The sequence below is a fragment of the Microtus ochrogaster genome, unplaced genomic scaffold, assembly GCF_000317375.1.
Source record: "Microtus ochrogaster isolate Prairie Vole_2 unplaced genomic scaffold, MicOch1.0 UNK1, whole genome shotgun sequence".
Taxonomy (NCBI): domain Eukaryota; kingdom Metazoa; phylum Chordata; class Mammalia; order Rodentia; family Cricetidae; genus Microtus; species Microtus ochrogaster.
In genome coordinates this window covers 16799194-16806096 of record NW_004949099.1, presented here as the reverse complement: position 1 = coordinate 16806096, position 6903 = coordinate 16799194, and the positions used below count along the sequence as shown (strand labels likewise).

General features: G+C 38.6%; 1 protein-coding gene and 1 pseudogene across 2 annotated transcripts in view; both read left to right on the top strand.

Annotated features, from left to right (window-relative positions):
* Window positions 1–6903, top strand: part of Cntn3 (contactin 3) — a 374705-nt gene that overhangs the window by 40173 nt on the left and 327629 nt on the right. The gene's annotated exons all lie outside the window — the stretch shown is intronic.
* The window catches only part of LOC101996920, a 14139-nt pseudogene continuing 11623 nt past the window's right edge, over window positions 4388–6903 (top strand).

Sequence of the window (6903 nt, the reverse complement as noted above, 5' to 3'; positions counted from 1 at the left end):
TTTTTATGGTTGAGTAATATTCCACTGAATTGATACACCACCTTTTGTTAAATGTTTATCAGATGATGGATACTGGCTTCTTCCCTTCTTGTCTTTTATACACATCATTGCTTTCAACTTCCAACATTTTATATAGGTTGTGTGAACCTCTATTTTTCTTTGTGTTGGAATAAGAATGAAATTGCTAGATCACATATAATACTATATTTTAATTTTGTAGTAATAGACTTTTTTTCCCTCCAAAGTCTACTCTGTTCATAGCCATGTCATAAATATAGGAGGATTACAATTTGTTCCTGCTTTTTTACTGGTGTCATGAGAATGAATTTCTGTCTCGTATGAATCTTGTCTGAATTTAACTAATGCTCAGTACTCTGATTTGGATGTTGAATGTACTTGGGAGGCCACATGTCTTACGGCTTGATCTCCAGTCTGTGATTGTTGTGATATAGAAGAGCTTTTAGGAGGTGAAAACCAGATTTAGCTCCTTGGGTGACTGTTGACATGCCCTTAAAGGTTGTAGGACCAAAATAAGGAGGCAGCTGATGATGGACTATAACCCCTGATGTTGTGAGTCAGTAGCAACCTTTATTTTAATATATTAATGGTCTTAGATATTTTCTTATCTTGATATGGAAAGCAAAATGAAAGAAGTCATGGTGCTGAACTTTACATGAGCTTCTTGGCTAATTGTGTATATTCTTTGGAGCATTGTATTTAATTTCTTGGTTTTCGTTGGATAATTTGCCTTTCTTGCATCAAATAATTAACATAGTCTTTATATTAAAATCTTAACATATGCATGATTTGTGAGTATTTTATCTCTTTTTCTAGTTTAATCACAAACGTTATTAAATTTGATCAAGTTCAGTATTTCATTTTTCTTTTGTTTTTCCTACTTTAAGAAAGTGTATTTAAGAAATTGTGTAATGGAAGGACATAATGATTTACCCAAATGCTTTCTACTGAAGGGCTTATAGGGTTAGCTCTTACATTCTGACTTTTGTTCTATTTGAATTGATTTTTGAAGATTATTTGAGGTTGAGCTTTAAAGGTGCTAATTTGAATGTGGGTATCTTATACTATATGATGAAGAGGGGTATGCCCTCTGGCACCTGGTGTATTGTCTTTACTCTACTCCTGAACTAGTTAATATTGATTGATAGCTTGAAAAAATATGGAATTATACAAGATATAAGTCTCTGGATGTGTTTGTGAAGAAGTTTCTTGATTGGAATCAGTGAACTGAGGGTATGGAAGCATTCCATAGACTCGGCTCCATGAGCAGATAAACAGGAGAAAGCATACTTGCTGTGGAACAATGGATTACCCTGGAAAGATTTGTTTCTTGTACATGTTTAGTAAAATGCTGATTGGCCAGTAGCCAGGCAGGAAGTATAGGTGAGGTGGCAACAAGGCAGAAAGTAGAGTCAGGGCAAGGAGAACAGGAGAATTCTGGGAAAAAGAAAGATACAGTCTGCAGTCATAACCCACATGCAGAGGAAGCAAGATGAGAATGCCTTGCTGAAAAAGGTGTCAAGCCAGGTGGCTAACACAAACAAGAATTATGGGCTAATGTAAGATGTAAGAAATAATTAGTAATGGCTGGAGAGATGGTTCAGAGGTTAAGAACACTGGCTGATCTTCAGGAGGTCCTGAGTTCAATTCCCAGCAACCACATGGTGGCTCACAACCATCTGTAATGAGATGTGGTACACTCTTCTGGCCTGCAGGCATACAAGGAGGCTGAACACTGTGTACACAATAAATAAATAAATCTTTAAAAAAAAAGAAATAATTAGTAAGAAGCCTGAGCTAATGGGCCAACCAGTTTATAATTAATGTAGACCTCTGGGTGTTTCTTTAGGACTGAACAACTGCAGGAGTGGGTGGCAGCAGGACAGAAACCTCTGTCAACACACACTGGGCATTGGCATTTCGTGGTCAGCTTCTTGGCAGCAGATGCTGTGACCAGCTGCCTCATGCTCCTCTTAATATGCTGTCTTTGCCATAAAGGACTGTGTCCTCAAACTGTCCTTCAAAGTAGACCCTTCCTTTGGTCAGATTTCCTGTCACAGCAATGAGGAGAGTAAGAAATGTTGCACTCTTGTCCAAAGCAATTAGCTTGGGTTTGGGTATTTACATCTGCCATCAAATATATTCCATAATCTGTTTTCCGCATGGCAATGCCAACACTACTGCTATAGTGTCCTTAGTTGTTGCTCTTCTACAGGCATGCCATGTTATATCAGATGTGGATACTCCAGGTGGACCTGCAGTGATTACCATAGAATAGGCCTCTGAATTCCAATATGGGAAGGGTCATTTTACCATTCTGCTGAATGAAAAAAAAATGGTTTATTTTTTCCTAGTTTAAGAGCTGGATGCATGAAATGGATTATGTACATGGACTGGTGAATGTTTGTCTTGCCCTCATATGCAGCATACTTAGGGAAGAAGGGAGTGTCAGAGGAGACTTTCAGGACTCAGAAACACTAAATATTGTAGCACAATTAATAAAAACCCAGAGACAGATATTGGGATTCAACCCGAAGGTCAGAAAAGCAAAACAGCCAGCCACTGGCTCTTACCTCCACCTCATTTCGAAATATCAATCCTGCTTCTTGGAATCCTCAGAATGAGAGTGACTGAGAGCGGTTGCCTCCAGTTTTATATTCCTCTCTAGTGCTGGGATAAATGGTGTGCGCCACTAATGCCTGATTTTTATGGCAAACTAGTGTGACTGCTGTAAGGTTAAAGGTGTGTGTCATCACTACCTGGTCTGTAATGCTGACCAGGATAGCTGTTTTACTCTCTGATCTTCAGGCAAGCTTTATTTATTAAAATACAATTGATATATCGCTTCAAGATACGTTGATGAGAATTGTTGCAGAACCTTGACCAGTTCTGATTGAAGACAGGCTATGGGACATTTACAATAGAGAGCACTATATGACCCAAGGCAGAGGTGAGATATTCACTGTTACAGGATGACTGGCAGGGGAGAATGAGTTATCAAGGAACGCCAATGTTAAGCCAATGTTAAAGAGCAAAGAGAAACCATGAAACCGGAAGTCAGGCAGGAAAAGAGCGACAAATACTGTTTCCAGGATGTTGTTAATTGATGCTATGATCCCCGTGCTCTGTAGGTTTTGTTTTGGACTTTCTAACTACACAACAGTGGCTTCTGATGTATGTTATCTATGTAAATTATGGGTTGTTTTGACAAAAAGCACCAGTAAATATATGACTTCCACATTTCTCATTGTTGTAGTTTTTAGTATGCCTGAATAACAGCTGCCACTTAGTGAGCCTGTTACTGCAGGCACATTGCTAAATGCATTGCTTAATTTGAATAATTTCATCTTTAAAATAAACCTATAGAAGCAAAAAAAATGAACGTTATTCATGTTCTGGATGATGGAACCCAAGTTCCCAAAGCAACATACCCAGTATTTTGTAACTAGTGAATGGTGAATTAGAATCTAAATCTTGGGTGTTTACCCATAAGTTTCCTCTTTCATGAAAGCCACATATCTAGATCACACCTTGGGCCAATCATGTGAGAATCTTGTATGTAAAGACGGCATCATCCAGGGGTAATTTGAACCTTAGTACTTTGTATATATGGTAGGGTTAGCATACTTACCTTGTAGATGAGGTGCTTGAGATAAAATCACGAGAACTAAGTTTGGGTCCTCAGGACACATGTAATAATGGCATGGGATATGGAGCACAACTCTAACTCTAGCACTGGTGGGCAGAGATAAGATCTCTGGGTTCTGTCAGCTGGCCAGTGTAGCTGATTTGGTTGAATCTAGGTTCAATGAGAAACTCTGTCTCAAAAAATCAAAATCAAAGAGCAATGTAGGGAGTGATCAAGAAAGACACCAACTTTGACCTGTGACCTGTACATGTAGCTGCACACCCTGTGTATTCATCCTCACACACCTGAACACACACACTTACACACACATACACAACATATAGTTAAATACTTTATATGTAATGGATCACGTTTCAGCTATTCTTTATAGCACTTGAAGCAAGAACTTGCCTTTATGTCATTGCCAAGCACAAGTACAATAGACCACTATAATTCAGAAATCGGGACATATACACAATTTTGATTATAATATTTTGTGTTTTCATTATCTCAAAAATCCTCCTAATTCAAATATGAGTTATTTTCCCATGATTATTGTGATCTCAAGAAAAATCATGACCTTTATAGGTTTGATAATCTACACAGAAGCTAAACAGGAAATGTATTCAAAATCAAAGGAATTGATTTTTATGATCATATTTTTTTATCTTCAGTTATATATTTCAAGTTTCTAAGTAAAACTAGGAACCTAAATCCAACTTGTCTAATGTATTCTAAGCAATGCTTCAGCGAACTCATGATTTTTCAGCAGTTCCTGAGAACGAGACCTCAGAAATTGAGGCCAAAGTTTTGATGTCCTTTGCTTTTATGAGCCAAGGAGGTAATACACTACATAGGTTTATCACATAGCATTGACCCCAACATGAGATAAGCTGAATGGAAAAATTAGCCAGAATTTTGTCTCTAGAGCTGTCCAGCATTTAATATCATAGTGTTTAAAGCACTGGAAATGTTGATAGGGAGTATACTGATTGCACTTCTTACTGCAAAATTATATATGTGAGTGAAACTCTCTGATTCTGAGAGATCAGCTGTATGTACTTACTAAAGCTGCTACTTGAAAGTACCCCTCTGCATAGTGAGCTTTCTAGATCAGGAAAGGATATATAGGTGCAATTGGTATTGTGCTGGGTGCTCAGGCATTGAGCATCTCTGCTTTCTGGTGTATGTGTTAGCATGTTTGACACTCCATTCTGTGATGTTATTTTCCATAGCAAGAGAAAGGCTGTCTTAGGAGGTCTTACCTAGACTCAGTGAGCCCTGTAAAAGCAGATCATGTCGTCCTTCCAGTATTTTCCAGAGGCACAGGCTAGAAAAATGAACTTTCTTTGGCCCAGAAGAAGGCAAATATCTACTTTGTGAATTGCCTTTGGGAGCCTCAAATGAAAGTTTGCAGGTATCACTTAGAAGCTATGTGTAGTTCTATGCTGACAGCTACTAAGCTAAGGGTGAGTCCTTTTCTTCTACCATGAGATGTGAATGCATCCACATATCCAAGTCAGCTTATCTGAGGATCCCCAAGCCTCAGGTCAGCAAGCTATGGTACCTTAATGATATTCTTGTTATACCTGGGACCGATGGTCCAACTAAAACCTTCATAGATCCCTGACCCATGGCGATGTGAGATAGTAAGCAGAATTGTCAAGCCCAGTCCCAGTGAACAAATCTATGCACCCAAGGCTGACGAAATGTTGTGGAAGAGGGATTTGAAAGATTCTAAATCAGAGGATCAGAGAGTTTGCTGAGGCTGTTCATTCTAGTAACTGTTTTGGGTTATTTGTGTACTGTGTGGCGGTGCATTGTTGTGATTGGTGTAATAAAGAGTTGAATGGCCAAGAACAAGGCAGGAGGATTAAGCCAGACTTCCGGGAAAAGAGAGAAGAAGTAGGAGGTGAATCTAGGCTCCAGAGAGACACCAGAAGAGATGAAAGAAGCAGGATGGGCAGTTTGTGACAGACTATATATTAATAGAAATAGTTTAAGTTATAAGAGCTACTTAAAAGCAAGCCTAAGATAAAGCTAAGCTTTCATAATTAATAAGTCTCTGAATTGTTAGATGTGAGCTGGCAGCCCAGAAGAAAGTTCAACTACAATAATGTTCAAAAATCCTCTCATAAAGTCTCCCTAACATGTCTGCCTCAATGCTGAAGTGAATGGGAGAAGACCATGAGGTCTCACCCCTACACAAAGAACTAAGTGATGGAGAAAGGTCATTGTAGATAGAAATGGCCAAGCAGTGATTAAATGAATACAGTGTCCGTGTAATTATTTCCGGTAAAGCTAGCCTTGCGGGCAGCGGGGTGCTGGAGACGCAGCCCCGCCGCTCCTATTACTACAACTAAGGAATAGTGAGAATAGGAGAAATAGTGTTTCTCAGGGAAAAATGCACCAATTGATTATTCAATACCAAGCAATCAATCCTGAATACTTACATATAAGCAACATTACCTAGACTAAGTAGGATATATACACATACATGTATATTTACATACATATATACACACATATATTCTACACAAGCATAAATATATATTTATATTTGTGGAAAAAAAGAGGCCGTAAATTGGAAAGAAAGCAATGAAGGGTATATGGGAGGATTTGGAAGAAGGAAAGTGGGAAATGATGTAATTATATGATAATCTTGATTTACAATAATTAGAAAAATAAAATGTGCTTTGAATCAGTCCCAAGTAAACAGACATTCATTGCCTATTCATACTTTGACAATGCAAAAAGAAACAAAGAGGGAGCTATTGGAGCCATCAACCTTCTACGGATAGAATAGGTTCTTTGCACTAGTTGTCATGCTAAGGCCAAATAAAGTCCCCATTGGCCTCACTTTCATTTGCTTTTACAAGTGATTAGAAACTTCTAATAGAATGGCATACATACTTTTGAAAAATTTAGAGACTGAATAAGAGTTTGTATGTTGAATTACATCAATCTGCCTTTTTGGAAATTGAGACTTAGGGCTAGGAGGCAACTCAGTCCGTAGAGGAAATCCTGGATTTGATTCTCAGAACCACATCAAACTGGCTGTGGTGGTACATGGTCATAATCTGAGTATGAGGCAGAAGTATCAAGAGTTCAAGGCAATCTTCAGCAACTTAGGACATTTGAGGATGTCTTAAGATACATGTGACTCTATAAAAATAGTTGATGGCAGCCGGGCGGTGGTGGCGCACGCCTTTAATCCCAGCACTCGGGAGGCAGAGGCAGGCGGATCTCTGTGAGTT